At 46.3% G+C, this 17,368-nt stretch overlaps 1 long non-coding RNA gene across 1 annotated transcript in view; it reads left to right on the top strand.

Annotated features, from left to right (window-relative positions):
* LOC143793644 (uncharacterized) overlaps nt 1-17,368 on the top strand; it is a 188,648-nt gene that overhangs the window by 108,271 nt on the left and 63,009 nt on the right. The window lies entirely within an intron of this gene.

The following is a 17,368-nucleotide window of genomic DNA, read 5'->3' as shown; positions in this document are numbered from 1 at the left end:
CTCGCAGGCGCTAAACATTGCCGTCATATTTTTTTATCATGATTTTATCGTTACATTGAGCCCAAACACGACAGGAGTAGCCTCGTCTATCATGCTATTATTCAATTGGAGGGATCCTGGCCACTGTCCTGCAAAGAGAAACCATGATATGCATTTGCAACTTCATCGTATTCCTGAAAATATGACTTTCCTACATATTAGATCAATGCATTTTATGCAAACCTCCCTTCTTAATATTTCTAGTAAGCAGACAAAAAGATCTTTACATTTCTCCAAGTTCTTATTTTGGTCATATATTTGCTTATCCACATTCCTGATGCAGGACTTTACATCTGTTAGCTATTAGGATTTTCCTTAATTACCTGATTACAAAGGAGGGGGTCAGCTACACAGAGAAAACTTATAGACTGCTTGCTCTTTCTGTTTCTGGAATTGACTTGTGGAGAGAAGAGTGGGTGAGGTGAATGCTCCTTCCCTGGAGAACATTTCAATTTTCTCTGACATGCTCTATTTTATGTCACTGTCGAGTGCTCTAGTTAATGTAATACTGGATAAGGCAGAGCTCTGAGGACCAACGGCTGTCAAACATTGTCAGAGACCAGTGATAGAGGAGATTGTGCTTTACACGGAGATCAACATTGCTGACTGCCCCAGTCAGGCCTCTGATGATGGAACAGTCAGGTCTCTGGTGATGGCAGTCAGGTCTCTGATTATGATATGGATAGGCCTCTGATGATGGCACAGTCAGGTCTCTGATTATGGTGTGGTCTGCTCTCTGGTGATGGAATAGTCAGGTGTCTGGTGATGGTGGGCTCAGGTGTGTGATTATGGCATGGTCAGGACTCTGATTATGGGACTGTAGGTCTCTAGGTGAGAAGGTGAGTAGATGGTGGTAAGATAGAGGGAGAGGGGAGGTGGTGAAGTTAGATAGGGAGCAGAGATGGGTGAAGACCAGGTCTAATGTATGTCCGTCTGTGTGTGTAGCTACGAAGGACCACTGGGTAAGTTCAAAAGATGAAGTAAAGGACAGGAGTTTGGAGGCTGATGACTGGTGTGTGTCAATGGGGATGTTGAAGTCACCCATGATGATGGTGGGAATGTCAGCAGACAGAAAGTGAAGGAGCCAGGTGGAGAATTGGCTAATAAAGGCAGTGGTCAGGCCCGGAGGTCGGTATATGATGGCCATTTGGAGGTTGTAGGGGTTGTAGATGCGGACAGAGTGGACTTCAAAACAGGGGAGGATAAGGGAGGGTAGAGGTGGGATTGGGTTAAAGGTACAGTTGGAAGAAAGGAAAATGCCCACTCCACCATGTTTGTTGCCAGGGCGAGGAGTGTGGGTGAAGTGGAGGCCACCGTAACATAGTGCAGCAGGGGAGGCGGTGTCAGAGGGTGTTAGCCATGTTTCGATGATGCCCAGAAAGAAAAGATTACGAGAGGTAAAGAGGTTGTGAATCACGTGGAGTTTATTGCAGATGGAGCGGGCATTCCATAGTGATCCAGAGAGAGGGTGCAGGGGAGTGGGCGTCAAGGGCATGGATTTGAGATGGGCAAGATTTCGGGTGTTTATATTGGGTTGGGAGCGATAGGAGGGGTAGTAATGGGAGGTATGAGCTGTGGGGGTCCAGGGTTGGGAGATATGTCGCCAGCAGTGAGGAGAAGCAGAGAGACAGAGCAGGTGGGAGAAGGAGAGTGAGCGGCTTGTTTTGTGTTTTATTAAGAGAGATCTGAGGTTGAGGAGCAGGTCAGCGGAGGAGGTCAGGTGGGGAGGCAGGAGGGAAGGAATGATTATTACTTTTTTAGATGGTGCTGGGGTTTGGGAATAGCGAAGGAGAGTGAGGAGTAATGGAGCCAAAACTGTTAGAGCATATGTCAGCATGATGAGAGTAAGAGTGGAGGAAAGTAAAAGACGTTTAGTACATTTATTAACAGTGGTTAGTCGTACCTGCTGTTGACTTCTGGCTCATTTCTGGCATATTTCTGCTGTTATGCTTTTAGAGATATCCTTATAGAGACAAACCACGGTCTAGACTGACCCGTGACTCTGAATTTATAACAAGCTAAGTGCACATGAAATAGGCCAGGTGTGATCAGGAGGGAGGGGCAGCAGGAAGACTGGTCACAGACACAGGAGGGGATTAATTACAAGTCAGAAGGGAAAATTCAAGGGGAAATAGATCCAAATGGAAAGATAAAGCCATATTTGTATTGGCATCAAGGAATTCAAATGAGAAAACATGCAGGGGAAGGAAAAAAAAACAGTAATAGCAGCCAGCGGACATACCAGGGATAGGAGAGGGATACAGGGTGAGGAAGATCAGGAAATTTGGGTGATGGTGATGGGATTGGGGTTGCAGCCAGCGGACATACCAGGTATAGCAGACTGATACAGGGTGAGGAAGATCAGGAAAGTTGGGTGATGGTGATGGGATTGGGGTTGCAGCCAGCGGACATACCAGGTATAGCAGACGGATACAGGGTGAGGAAGATCAGGAAAGTTGGGTGATGGTGATGGGATTGGGGTTGCAGCCAGCAGACATACCAGACGGATACAGGGTGAGGAAGATCAGGAAAGTTGGGTGATGGTGATGGCATTGGGGTTGCAGCCAGCGGACATACCAGGGATAGCAGACGGATACAGGGTGAGGAAGATCAGGAAAGTTGGGTGATGGTGATGGGATGGGGGTTGCAGCCAGCAGACATACCAGAGATAGCAGACAGATACAGGGTGAGGAAGATCAGGAAAGTTGGGTGATGGGATGGGGGTTACAGCCAGCGGACATACCAGGGATAGCAGACGGATACAGGGTGAGGAAGATCAGGAAAGTTGGGTGATGGTGATGGGATGGGGGTTACAGCCAGCGGACATACCAGGGATAGCAGACGGATACAGGGTGAGGAAGATCAGGAAAGTTGGGTGATGGTGATGGGATTGCAGCCAGCAGACATACCAGAGATAGCAGATGGATACAGGGTGAGGAAGATCAGGAAAGTTTGGTGATGGTGATGGGATTGGGGTTGCAGCCAGCGGACATACTAGGGATAGCAGACGGATACAGAGTGAGGAAGATCAGGAAAGTTGGGTGATGGTGATGGTGATGGGATGGGGGTTACAGCCAGCGGACATACTTGAGGATGAAGCAGATCGATTGTCAGATTGATAGCAATAACGAAGCATAGTAATAATAATAATAATGACGCATCTATAGCAGGGGGGTTATTTTTCTGGCATATTTCTGCTGGTATCCTTTTAGAAACATCCTTCTAGAGACAGACCAAGGACAATCAGATCTCTGGTGATGTCATGGTCAGATCTCTGGTGATGTCATGGTCAGGTCTCTGGTGATGTCATGGTCAGATCTCTGGTGATGTCATGGTCAGATCTCTGGTGATGTCATGTTCAGGTCTCTGGTGATGTCATGGTCAGGTCTCTGGTGATGTCATGGTCAGATCTCTGGTGATGTCATGGTCAGGTCTCTGGTGATGTCATGGTCAGATCTCTGGTGATGTCATGGTCAGATCTCTGGTGATGTCATGTTCAGGTCTCTGGTGATGTCATGGTCAGGTCTCTGGTGATGTCATGGTCAGGTCTCTGGTGATGTCATGGTCAGGTCGCTGATGTCATGGTCAGATCTCTGGTGATGTCATGTTCAGGTCTCTGGTGATGTCATGGTCAGGTCTCTGGTGATGTCATGGTCAGGTCTCTGGTGATGTCATGGTCAGGTCTCTGGTGATGTCATGGTCAGATCTCTGGTGATGTCATGGTCAGATCTCTGGTGATGTCATGTTCAGGTCTCTGGTGATGTCATGTTCAGGTCTCTGGTGATGTCATGGTCAGATCTCTGGTGATGGCATGGTCAGGTCTCTGGTGATGTCATGGTCAGGTCTCTGGTGATGTCATGGTCAGGTCTCTGGTGATGTCATGGTCAGATCTCTGGTGATGGCATGGTCAGGTCTCTGGTGATGTCATGGTAAGGTCTCTGGTGATGTCATGGTACGGTCTCTGGTGATGTCATGGTCAGGTCTCTGGTGATGTCATGGTCAGGTCTCTGGTGATGTCATGGTCAGATCTCTGGTGATGTCATGGTCAGATCTCTGGTGATGTCATGTTCAGGTCTCTGGTGATGTCATGGTCAGATCTCTGGTAATGTCATGGTCAGGTCTCTGGTGATGTCATGGTCAGGTCTCTGGTGATGTCATGGTCAGGTCTCTGGTGATGTCATGGTCAGATCTCTGGTGATGGCATGGTCAGGTCTCTGGTAATGTCATGGTCAGGTCTCTGGTGATGTCATGGTACGGTCTCTGGTGATGTCATGGTCAGGTCTCTGGTGATGTCATGGTCAGGTCTCTGGTGATGTCATGGTCAGATCTCTGGTGATGGCATGGTCAGGTCTCTGGTGATGTCATGGTCAGGTCTCTGGTGATGTCATGGTCAGGTCTCTGGTGATGTCATGGTCAGATCTCTGGTGATGTCATGTTCAGGTCTCTGGTGATGTCATGGTCAGATCTTTGGTGATGGCATGGTCAGGTCTCTGGTGATGTCATGGTCAGGTCTCTGGTGATGTCATGGTCAGATCTGTGGTGATGGCATGGTCAGGTCTCTGGTGATGTCATGGTAAGGTCTCTGGTGATGTCATGGTCAGGTCTCTGGTGATGTCATGGTCAGTTCTCTGGTGATGTCATGGTCAGGTCTCTGGTGATGTCATGGTCAGGTCTCTGGTGATGGAATAGTCAGGTCTCTGGTGATGTCATGGTCAGGTCTCTGGTGATGTCATGGTCAGATCTCTGGTGATGTCATGTTCAGGTCTCTGGTGATGGCATGGTCAGGTCTCTGGTGATGGAATGGTCAGGTCTCTGGTGATGTCATGGTCAGATCTCTGGTGATGTCATGTTCAGGTCTCTGGTGATGTCATGGTCAGATCTCTGGTGATGGCATGGTCAGGTCTCTGGTGATGTCATGGTCAGGTCTCTGGTGATGTCATGGTCAGATCTGTGGTGATGGCATGGTCAGGTCTCTGGTGATGTCATGGTCAGGTCTCTGGTGATGTCATGGTCAGATCTCTGGTGATGGCATGGTCAGGTCTCTGGTGATGTCATGGTAAGGTCTCTGGTGATGTCATGGTCAGGTCTCTGGTGATGTCATGGTCAGGTCTCTGGTGATGTCATGGTCAGTTCTCTGGTGATGTCATGGTCAGGTCTCTGGTGATGTCATGGTCAGGTCTCTGGTGATGGAATGGTCAGGTCTCTGGTGATGGTTAGGATTTTGGTGATGGTTTATAACTAGTGATGAGTGAGCGTGCTCATCACTACTCGTAACTCGCTCGAACATCATTGTTCTCAGAATGCTCGTTACTCGGTGAGTATTTTTTGAATGCTTGTTCAGGATCTCTAGTCCCCTCACCGCATGTTTGGTGCTTTTTAGACAACCAGTGAACATGTGGGGACTGTCTGCCAGTCACTGTAATGCCATAGCCATCTTGGTTGTGGCATTGCTGATTGGCGGCCGCATAGCGTTATCAGGTCTATAAAAGACTTGTGACGCCATACTCGGCACACTATACCCCGAACACAGACAGAGTATGGAGAGATGCTGGTGAGAGAGGGACAGAATTGTAGCTGAGTATTAGCCAGGATTCAACAGCATTTATGTCCCTGTGAAGTCCAACAACAACCGCCCTTCTTAGGGCTAATAATAATCAATAGTAATACTGCTGTTAGCAGCACTTAGGGAGAGATTGTGCTGAAGGGATTGTGTAGGACAGGTTAGGGTTAATTATTATTATTATTTATATAGCACCATTAATTCCATGGTTCTGTACATGAAAAGGGTTACATACAAAGTTATAGATTAATTGTACGTCCTTTATGCTGCAATTCAGACCAAACCCCTTCTCAGGGATAATAATAATCTTTTTTGCTCTTAATTCTGCAAATTGTTGTGAGGCGGGAAACATTATACACCATTTATACTGCGGCAGTTGTGCATCAGAAGCTACAACCCGGGGGAGCGTGGCTGCACATGAGACAGGAAACTCTTGGGAAAAAGGACCCGACAGCTGCAGTTTTACACCCAAGGCTGCTAAAATATCCTCCAGCACACCCGAGAGAGGATTTTTGATGTGAAAGATCCGTCTCCTGATAGCCCTGGGCGGATATCTGGCCCGGAGGTGGACAGCGACTGAACTGACGGGCGCCATCTTTGGAGCCGGTAAAAGACAGCTTGCGGCATCTGCGGGCAGATCCCAGGGGTGACAGGAGGACTGTTGGAGGGGCGGTGTTGGTCTGGAGGAGAAGAAGGGGACAGCGGATACTCCTCTGGGCAGATCCCACAGCCCCGGGAGGCCTCCTCGGTTCCCCTTGTGTAGGTGCGGCGACAGAAGCATCCACGGCGCTGCCCTAGGAAAAAACAGCAGAGGAGGAGAAGCGGAAGGACACCTACGGCCGGCGCCAAGGAACGGAAAGAACAAGCCGTGTGCCGCCTGCTCGGCACACCAAGGTACCTCTGGCTACTCACCCTGCCCTTGGGAGACCCTCTCACACCAGATTTGGGGGGCACAGGCGCGGGATCACCTGTGGCGCCGTGAAAACTGGATCTGCAACAACCGGGCGGAGGGATATTTAATACTGCAGCCTCACAACGTCATATAGTTCCGGCAAAGCTCCGGAGCTGCAGTTTAACAGGGCGCAGAAGGAGCAGTACTGTCCGGGCAGGGTGGAGGGACTTGGGTGGCATCCCCTCCCCCCCTGCCAAGTTACAAGCAGAGTATTAAGCGCTGGCGAACACTTTGCTGCAGGGGGATAATAGTCCCTACAGCTGAAGCGGCTCTACCCTTGCATCCCCTCATACAGCGAAAGGTGGTGCCGCTTGTATGGAGCAGTGGGACAATTCGGGCACCCCCCCCCCCATACTTAAACAGCCCTGTAAAACTGTTTTCTTAGGGGCACAACCACAATTTATAGAATAAAGCTGCGAATTGATCAGGCACCAACCAACTTTCCCCCTGTATAATAAAGTAGTCCCTGTCGTGGGTGTGAGACACTGTCGCCTCTGATTCTGACCGGGACTCGTTTCTCTAAGTTGCAGTATACATTTTTTGGACAACCCTGCCCAATATTCTATATTCTCTTTCATTCAAATAGAGAAATTGAGATGGACTCTTCAGCTGTAAGCATTTCACTGGTGCACACGTGGTGATCTTAAAAGCGAGCGCTATATTCAGATATAATGGTTAAAAATCAGAAGGAGAGCGGAAAGGTTTCTCTCCCTATTCTCCGTAAGGATAAACAAAGCAACATGGAGAAATTCCTGAAAAGCAAATCATTGACGACTCGAGTTGTCCACAAAAACTCCCCCTCTAATACGGCTACAGATGACCATATTGATGACTCTGATTCTAGTGATGAAGCTTCAGGGAGTGATATTACTCACATGGAATCTGGGGGATTTAAAAATCCTTTCTTAAAAAAAGCATTAGTCCAAGCGATGAAACCATTGATTGCTGAGGTCTCTGGCCTGAGGGCGGACATTCAACAAGTTGGCAATAGGGTGGAGTCCCTGGAAGCCACTCAATCTTCCATAATAAGCCATTCAAACCCTATTAACGAACACTTGGAATTTCATAGATCTCAACTAAATACGGCATCCCTATCCATAGAAGACCAAGAAAACCGGAGCCGCAGAAAAAATGTCAGAATTAAAGGCATTCCAGAAAGTGTCTCCAATGAAATTCTTGAAAAATCCACTAAAGAGATATTTGCATTATTATTGCCGCAAGAGAGGTGTGATCAAATGGTGACTGAAAGGATACATCACTCGCTTCGGCCTAAACCTAAATCTACAGATCCTCCGAGAGATGTGATTTGTGGTCTACTGAACTATCTCGATGCCTCAGCAGTTCTGAACGCAGCTAGAGACATTAAAATATATCCTATGAAGGATCGTCTATTCAGCTGTACCAAGACTTGGCCCCATCAACTCTTGCAAAAAGGAGGGTCATGAAGCCCCTACTGGATGCACTCCGTGCGAAAAAGATACTATACAAATGGTTATTTCCTTTCGGTTTGTCAATATATGGCAGAGGAAAACAAGCTATAGTCCGTCATCCAGATGACCTCGTAAAAATCTGGGAGACTTTTAACATCGAGGCGATAGATGACCCTTCTTGGCTTCCCTTGGACATGTCTCTAAACACTCCCCCCAGGCTTCAGTCTCTGGTGGGACAAGGTGAATGGTCTCCAGTCAAGAGATTCTCATCACCAAAACAAGGGAAAACTGGAACAAAGAAGAAACCACCGCATTGAAAAGCTAAGGGGCCTTATTGTTTATGTACCCTGTCATGATTCCCCAATGGCATGGGAACATCAGAAACACAAAATAACAGACTAGCCCTCGGGTGATGGAAACTCAAGCTGACCGTGACCTAAATCTACCACACAACTAACAGTAGCCAGGAAGCATTCCTACGGCTGCCTAGATGCCATGCGCCAGCCGGAGAACTAACTACGCCTGGAAGAGGAAGGAACAGACCTGGCTTACCTCTAGTGAAATTCCCCAAAGATGATAGTAGCCCCCACATATATTAACGGTGAGTTCAGAGGAAAAGACATACACAGTATGAAGGTAGATTTAGCAAAGCGAGGTCCACTTACTAGATAGAGGAAGGATACAAAAGAGGACTTCACGGTCAGCTGAAAAACCCTTTCAAAAACCCATCCTGAAATTACTTTAAGACTCCTGTGTCAACTCATGACACAGGAGTGGCAATTTCAGTCCACAAGAGCTTCCAGTAACAGGAAATGACAAACTGTAAACTGGACAAAAAATACAAAACAAAAAGGACAAGAGTCCACTTAGCTGATCAGCAGACTGGTAGCAGGAACATGCAACTGAAAGACTCAGGTTACAATGATGACCGGCAAGGAAGTGACTGGAGAGCAAGGCTAAATAGGGAACTCCCAAAACTGATGGAAGCAGGTGAGCTGAGGCAGAAAAGAACACACAAGTCTCCAGTACCACCAGCCACCACTAGGGGAGCCCAAAAAGCGGATCACAACAGTACCCCCCCCTTAAGGAGGGGGCACCGAACCCTCACAAGAACCGCCAGGGCGACCTGGATGAGCCCTATGAAAGGCACGAACCAAATCCGAGGCATGAACATCAGAGGCAGTTACCCAAGAATTATCTTCCTGACCATAGCCCTTCCATTTAACCAGATACTGGAGTCTCCGCCTGGAAATACGAGAGTCCAAGATCTTCTCTATAACGTACTCCAATTCACCCTCAACCAGCACAGGAGCAGGAGGCTCAGCAGAAGGAACCACCGGCACCTCGTATCTCCGCAACAACGACCGATGGAACACATTATGGATAGCGAAAGACGTCGGGAGGTCCAAACGAAAGGAAACAGGGTTAATCTCCAAAATCCTATAGGGACCGATGAACCGAGGCTTAAATTTAGGAGAAGAAACCCTCATTGGGACAAAACGGGAAGACAACCACACCAAGTCCCCAACACGAAGGCGAGGACCAACCCGACGCTGGCGGTTAGCAAACCGCTGAGTCCTCTCCTGGGACAAATTCAAATTGTCCACCACTTGTTCCCAAATCCGATACAACCGATCCACCACAGCATCTACTCCAGGACAATCCGAAGACTCCGCCTGACCAGAAGAAAAACGGGGATGAAACCCCGAATTGCAAAAGAAAGGGGAAACCAAAGTGGCCGAACTAGCCCGATTATTAAGAGCAAACTCCGCCAACGGCAAAAAGGCAACCCAATCATCCTGATCCGCAGACACAAAACACCTCAAATACGTCTCCAAAGTCTGATTAGTTCGCTCCGTCTGGCCATTAGTCTGAGGATGGAAGGCAGACGAAAAAGACAAATCAATGCCCAACCTGGCACAGAATGCCCGCCAAAATCTAGAAACGAACTGGGTACCCCTATCAGAAACAATATTTTCAGGAATACCATGCAAGCGAACCACATTTTGAAAAAACAAAGGAACCAACTCAGACGAGGAAGGCAACTTCGGCAATGGCACCAAATGAACCATCTTAGAAAAACGGTCACACACCACCCAGATAACAGACATCCTCTGAGAGACAGGAAGATCAGAAATAAAGTCCATCGAGATGTGCGTCCAAGGCCTCTTCGGAATAGGCAAGGGCAACAACAACCCGCTAGCCCTAGAACAACAAGGCTTGGCCCGAGCACACACATCACAAGACTGCACAAAAACACGCACATCTCGAGACAGAGATGGCCACCAGAAGGATCTAGCCACCAAATCCCTGGTACCAAAAATTCCAGGATGACCCGCCAGCGTAGAAGAATGAACCTCCGAGATGACTCTACTGGTCCAATCATCAGGAACAAACAGTCTACCAGGTGGACAGCGATCAGGTCTATCCGCCTGAAACTCTTGCAAAGCACGTCGCAGATCTGGGGAAATAGCGGATAATATCACCCCATCCTTAAGGATACCTGTAGGTTCCGAATCACCAGGGGAATCAGGCTCAAAACTCCTAGAAAGGGCATGTGCCTTCACATTCTTAGAACCTGGTAGATATGAGACCACAAAATTAAACCGAGAAAAAAACAACGACCAGCGCGCCTGTCTAGGATTCAGGCGCCTGGCAGACTCAAGATAAATCAGATTCTTGTGATCAGTCAAAACCACCACCTGATGTCTAGCACCCTCAAGCCAATGACGCCACTCCTCAAATGCCCACTTCATGGCCAAAAGCTCCCGATTACCGACATCATAATTTCTTTCGGCGGCAGAAAATTTTCGAGAAAAGAACGCACAAGGTCTCATCACTGAGCAATCGGAACTTTTCTGCGACAAAACCGCCCCCGCTCCGATCTCGGAAGCATCGACCTCAACCTGAAAGGGGAGAGAGACATCAGGCTGGCGCAACACAGGGGCAGACGAAAAGCGGCGCTTAAGTTCCCGAAAGGCCTCCACAGCGGCAGAGGACCAATTGGCAACATCAGCACCCTTCTTAGTCAAATCCGTAAGAGGCTTAGCAACACCAGAAAAACCAGTTATAAATCGACGATAAAAATTAGCAAAGCCCAAGAACTTCTGAAGACCCTTTAGAGAAGTAGGCTGCGTCCAGTCACAAATAGCCCGAACCTTGACAGGGTCCATCTCAACAGAAGAAGGGGAAAAAATGTACCCCAAAAAGGAAATCTTTTGAACCCCAAAAACACACTTAGAACCCTTTACACACAGAGAATTCTCCCGCAAGACCTGAAAAACCCTCCTGACCTGCTGAACATGAGACTCCCAGTCCTCAGAAAAAATCAAAATATCGTCCAAATACACAATCATAAATTTATCCAGATATTCACGGAAAATATCATGCATAAAGGACTGAAAAACTGAAGGCGCATTAGAAAGGCCGAAAGGCATTACTAAATACTCAAAGTGGCCCTCAGGCGTATTAAATGCGGTTTTCCACTCATCCCCTTGCTTAATTCGCACCAAATTATACGCCCCACGGAGATCAATCTTGGAGAACCACTTAGCCCCCCTTATGCGAGCAAACAAATCAGTAAGCAGCGGCAACGGATACTGATATTTGACAGTAATTTTATTCAGGAGTCGATAATCAATACAAGGCCTCAGCGAGCCATCCTTTTTAGAGACAAAGAAAAACCCAGCTCCTAAAGGTGATGAAGAAGGACGAATATGTCCCTTTTCCAGGGACTCCTTAACATACTCTCGCATGGCAGCATGCTCAGGTACAGATAGGTTAAACAAACTACCCTTTGGAAATTTACTGCCTGGAATCAGATTTATGGCGCAATCACACTCTCTGTGGGGAGGGAGAGAACCAATTTTAGGCTCTTCAAAAATATCCCCAAAATCCGACAAAAATGCCGGAACCTCAGAGGGAATAGATGACGAGATAGAAACCAAAGGTATGTCCCCATGAGCCCCCCGACATCCCCAGCTTAACACAGACATAGTTTTCCAGTCCAGTACTGGGTTATGAGATTGCAACCATGGTAATCCAAGCACTAACACATCATGTAAATTATGCAACACGAGGAAGCGAATCATCTCCTGATGGTCTGGAGTCATACGCATAGTCACTTGCGTCCAGAACTGTGGTCTATTACAAGCCAGAGGTGTAGAATCAATACCCTTCAGAGGTATAGGAACTTCCAGAGGCTCCAAATCAAACCCACAGCGCCTGGCGAAGGACCAATCCATGAGACTCAGAGCGGCGCCAGAGTCCACATAGGCATCCACGGTAATAACTGATAATGAACAAATCAGAGTTACAGACAGAAGAAATTTAGACTGTAAAGTGCAAATAGAAACAGACTTGTCAACCTTCCTAGTACGTTTAGAGCATGCTGATATAACATGAGCAGAATCACCACAGTAGAAGCACAAGCCATTTTTGCGCCTATAATCCTGCCGCTCGCTTCTTGACAGAATTCTGTCACATTGCATTTTCTCTGGCGTCCCTTCAGAAGATACCGCCAAATGGTGCACGGGTTTGCGCTCCCGCAAACGCCGATCAATCTGAATCGCCATTGTGATGGACTCATTCAGACCTGTGGGCGTAGGAAACCCCACCATGACATCCTTAACGGCATCAGAAAGGCCTTCTCTGAAAATTGCCGCTAGGGCACACTCATTCCACTGAGTAAGCACAGACCATTTACGAAATTTTTGGCAGTATATCTCAGCTTCATCTTGCCCTTGAGACAGGGCTATTAAAGCTTTTTCAGCTTGAATCTCCAAATTAGGTTCCTCATACAGCAACCCTAAAGCCAGAAAAAACGCATCCACATTGAGCAACGCAGGATCCCCTGGTGTCAATGAAAATGCCCAATTTTGAGGGTCACCTCGCAGCAAAGAAATCACAATCTTAACCTGCTGAACAGGATCTCCAGAGGAGTGAGGTCTGAGAGAAAGGAACAATTTACAATTATATTTGAAATTCAGGAACCGAGATCTATCTCCGGAAAATACCTCTGGTGTAGGAATCTTAGGTTCAGAAATAGGAGTACGTATAACATAATCTTGTAAATTCTGAACCTTCGTAGCAAGATTATTTAAACCTGCAGCCAAACTCTGAGAGTCCATCCTTACACCGGAGAGATCAGAGCCATTCAAGGATTAGAAGGAGAGAAAGGCAAGGGTGTAAATAGAGCAGAAATACAACTGAGCCAACTAAGTAGCAAACATGTGAGGAAAAAAAAAAAAAAAATCTACAGACTTCTTTTACTCTCCTTTCTTCTGCCAATTACTTTAACAGTGTCCGGTCATACTGTCATGATTCCCCAATGGCATGGGAACATCAGAAACACAAAATAACAGACTAGCCCTCGGGTGATGGAAACTCAAGCTGACCGTGACCTAAATCTACCACACAACTAACAGTAGCCAGGAAGCATTCCTACGGCTGCCTAGATGCCATGCGCCAGCCGGAGAACTAACTACGCCTGGAAGAGGAAGGAACAGACCTGGCTTACCTCTAGTGAAATTCCCCAAAGATGATAGTAGCCCCCACATATATTAACGGTGAGTTCAGAGGAAAAGACATACACAGTATGAAGGTAGATTTAGCAAAGCGAGGTCCACTTACTAGATAGAGGAAGGATACAAAAGAGGACTTCACGGTCAGCTGAAAAACCCTTTCAAAAACCCATCCTGAAATTACTTTAAGACTCCTGTGTCAACTCATAACACAGGAGTGGCAATTTCATGCCAAAAGAGCTTCCAGTAACAGGAAATGACAAACTGTAAACTGGACAAAAAATACAAAACAAAAAGGACAAGAGTCCACTTAGCTGATCAGCAGACTAGTAGCAGGAACATGCAACTGAAAGACTCAGGTTACAATGATGACCGGCAAGGAAGTGACTGGAGAGCAAGGCTAAATAGGGAACTCCCAAAACTGATGGAAGCAGGTGAGCGAGGCAGAAAAGAACACACAAGTCTCCAGTACCACCAGCCACCACTAGGGGAGCCCAAAAAGCGGATCACAACAGTACCCTATATAGGTCTTTAGATCTTACTTTTCAGATGTGGTTTGATTTGGTCAAGATTTGCGATTGATAAGAAAATTATACTTATTTGCTCCATTACTATCTTTGGAGGTTCCGGAGGCGGTGGATGGGGGAGTGGGAAGATCCCCCCCTCTTTCTTTCTTCCTTTCTTCTTTTTCTTTCTCCCTCTCTTTTACCCACCTTCTCTGGATCATCACTTGTGCGCCTATAATGGACTGTTCTGTCTGTTCTAGGAGGATGTTTTTGATGTTAATATGTTATATTTTGCTTCCCTCATTGTTATGGTTGTATTTCAAGTTTGGTACTCGTGTGGCGACATTTTTTCACCCTCACTTCTAGGTCATGACCAGTAGCAATTTTAAATCAGCCACTATAGTAGTGGCTTCGTACAACGTTAAAGGTTTGCGCTCATCAAGGAAACGAGGACAGTTGTTGAGATTTTTACATTCCAAAAGTTCTAGTATTGTATTTTTGCAGGAAACTCATTTTAATAAAGGTAGAATTCCAGATGTGTCGAGAACACGTTACCCTATTTGGTATCACAGTACGGGTACCACGGCTTCAAGAGGAGTGAGTATAGCAATCAAAAAAAATGTTCCCTTTACTTTGAAAGACACCTTTTCCGATTCAGAGGGGAGATACATTATGGTTAAAGGCTTGCTAGCCAACACAAAAGTCACTCTCTGTAATCTCTATGCCCCGAACAATAATCAAATTGGTTGTGTAAAATATTCAATACTCTTAGATTGTTTAAAGAAGGGATCCTATTAGTAGGGGGGGGATTTTAATGTCTCATTTAATCACTGTTACCTCACTTAGTATCTCTTTTTAATTCCTATCTTACAGGACACTCCCTTCCGAAACAAGCCCTGAAGCCTTTATTACAATACTGCCAAAGGAAGGGAAAGATGTTGTGAATTTACCTTTTGGCTCCCTCTAGTGGCTACTAGTGTTTTTACTCTGGGTATGTCTATCATCCCTTGTATGCTCACCTGGGTCGTTAGGTCAGGGGTGTTGCTATATTAGCTCCCTGGACCTTCAGTTCAATGCCTGGCAACGTTGATATCAGAGCTAATCTGTAGTGCTCTTGTCTACTGATCCTGGTTCCTGCTTGATTAAGCTAAGTCTGCTTTCTTGCTTTTTGCTTTTGTTTTGCATTTTTGTCCAGCTTGTACATAATCTGTATCCTATCCTTGCTGGAAGCTCTAGGGAGGCTGGAGTTCTCCCCCCGGGCCGTTAGACGGTTCGGGGGTTCTTGAATCTCCAGTGTGGATTTTTGTTAGGGTTTTTGTTGACCATATAAGTTATCTTACTACATTCTGCTATTAGTGAGTGGGCCTCTCTTTGCTAAACCTAGTTCATCTCTGTGTTTGTCATTTCCTCTTACCTCACCGTTATTATTTGTGGGGGGCTTGTATCCAACTTTTGGGGTCTATTCTCTGGAGGCAAGAGAGGTCTTTGTTTTCCTCTTCTAGGGGTAGTTAGTCCTCCGGCTGGCGCGAGACATCTAGCGACCAACGTAGGCATGTTCCCCGGCTACTTCTAGTGTTGGCGTTAGGAGTAGATATATGGTCAACCCAGTTACCACTGCCCTATGAGCTGGATTTTTGTACTTCGCAGACTTGCTGATATCTCTGAGACCCTCGCCATTGGGGTCATAACAGAAAGACCCCAATCTTTGTGCAAGCTATAGACCGATATCCCTCCTTAATGTCGACACAAAATTATTGGCAAAAATTTTAGCGACCAGGCTGGGAAACATTCTTCCTAAATTAATACACTCAGATCAGGCAGGGTTTGTACGAGGGAGAGAAGAGAAGGACAATTCGGCCAAAATTCTCCATTCCATAATGTACGCTAAGAAACGGAACATCCCCCTAAGTCTCCTATCCACAGGTGCGGAGAAAGCTTTCGATAGGGTGAGCTGGAGATATATGGAGAAAGTATTGTTTAAATTCGGATTCCCTTCGCAATTTATCTCAGTGATTTTTTTTTCTCTATATTCCTTTCCCACTGCCAAGGCTAGGGTCAATGGCACCCTATCAGACAATTTTAAGATTAATAACGGCACTAGACAAGGGTGCCCTTTGTCGCCGTCTTTATTCATATTAATCATCGAGATTCAAAGAATTAGACAAGACGAACAGATCAAGGGATTACAAATAGGAAAATTTGAATTAAAAACGTTAGCTTTCGCAGACGACCCGCTTTTCCTTATCTCTAATCCTTTTAAAGCATTCCCTCTCATTCTCATTATACTCAATCACTTCGGCTTACTATCAAATCTCAAAATTAGCCACTCAAAATCAGAAGCTCTTAACATTACTTTATCACACTCTCAGTTATCTAAACTTCGCAAACTAACCCCCTTCTCTTGGTCCACAACCTTTATAAAATACTTGGGAATATACATTACCAGAGATCCTATTGATCTATTTAGTTCCAATTTTCCCCCCTTATTAAAGAAATTAGAAACGCTGATTGTTGTGAATTTGGTTTCTGGGCTCCCCCGGTGGTCACTGGTGGTACTGAACTTGTGTGCTTCATCGCCTCTGTTCACCTGTTTCCATCAGGATGTGGGAGTTGTCTATTTAGCCTTGCTCCTCAGTCATTTCTATGCCGGCCAACAATGTTACCAGAAGCCTTTCTGTTGCATGTTCCTGCTCCTAGACTACTATCAGCTAAGTTGGACTTGTAGTCCTAAGTTTGTTTTGCATTTTTGTTCCAGTTCTCTGTGATTGAATATTTCTGAGGCTGGAAGCTCTTGTGAGCTGAAATTGCCACTCTGGTGTCATGAGTTGATATTAGAGTCTTAAAGTAATTTCAGGATGGTGTTTTGAAAGGGTTTTCAGCTGACTGTGTAGTTCCCTTTTCTGTCTTCCTACTATCTAGTAAGCGGACCTCAATTTGCTAAACCTATCTTCATACTTCGTATGTCAATTTCCTCTAAAATCACCGACATTATATGTGGGGGCTACTGTCTGCCTTTGGGGAAAATTTCTCTAGAGGTAAGCCAGGTCTGTATTTTCCTCTTCTAGGGTCAGTCAGTTCTCCGGCTGGCGCTGGGCGTCTAGGGATAAAACGTAGGCACGCTACCCGGCCACTGTTAGTTGTGCGGTAGGTTTAGCTCACAGTCAGCTCGAGTTCCCATCTTCCAAGAGCTAGTCCTTTTGTATGCTTTACTACGGTCTCTTGCCATTGAGAACCATGATAGTTTGGCCGGCCAAGGGTTAAAATAATTGGCAGAAGAAAGGAGAGAAAAGAAGTCTGCAGAGAATTTTTTTTTTTTCTCCTGAGTTTGCTCATTAGTTGATTCACTTGCATCTCTGCTT

This window comes from Ranitomeya variabilis, chromosome 1, assembly GCF_051348905.1.
Source record: "Ranitomeya variabilis isolate aRanVar5 chromosome 1, aRanVar5.hap1, whole genome shotgun sequence".
NCBI lineage: Eukaryota > Metazoa > Chordata > Amphibia > Anura > Dendrobatidae > Ranitomeya > Ranitomeya variabilis.
The sequence above is the reverse complement of the archived record's forward strand: the minus strand, read 5'-3'. Positions and strand labels throughout refer to the sequence as shown.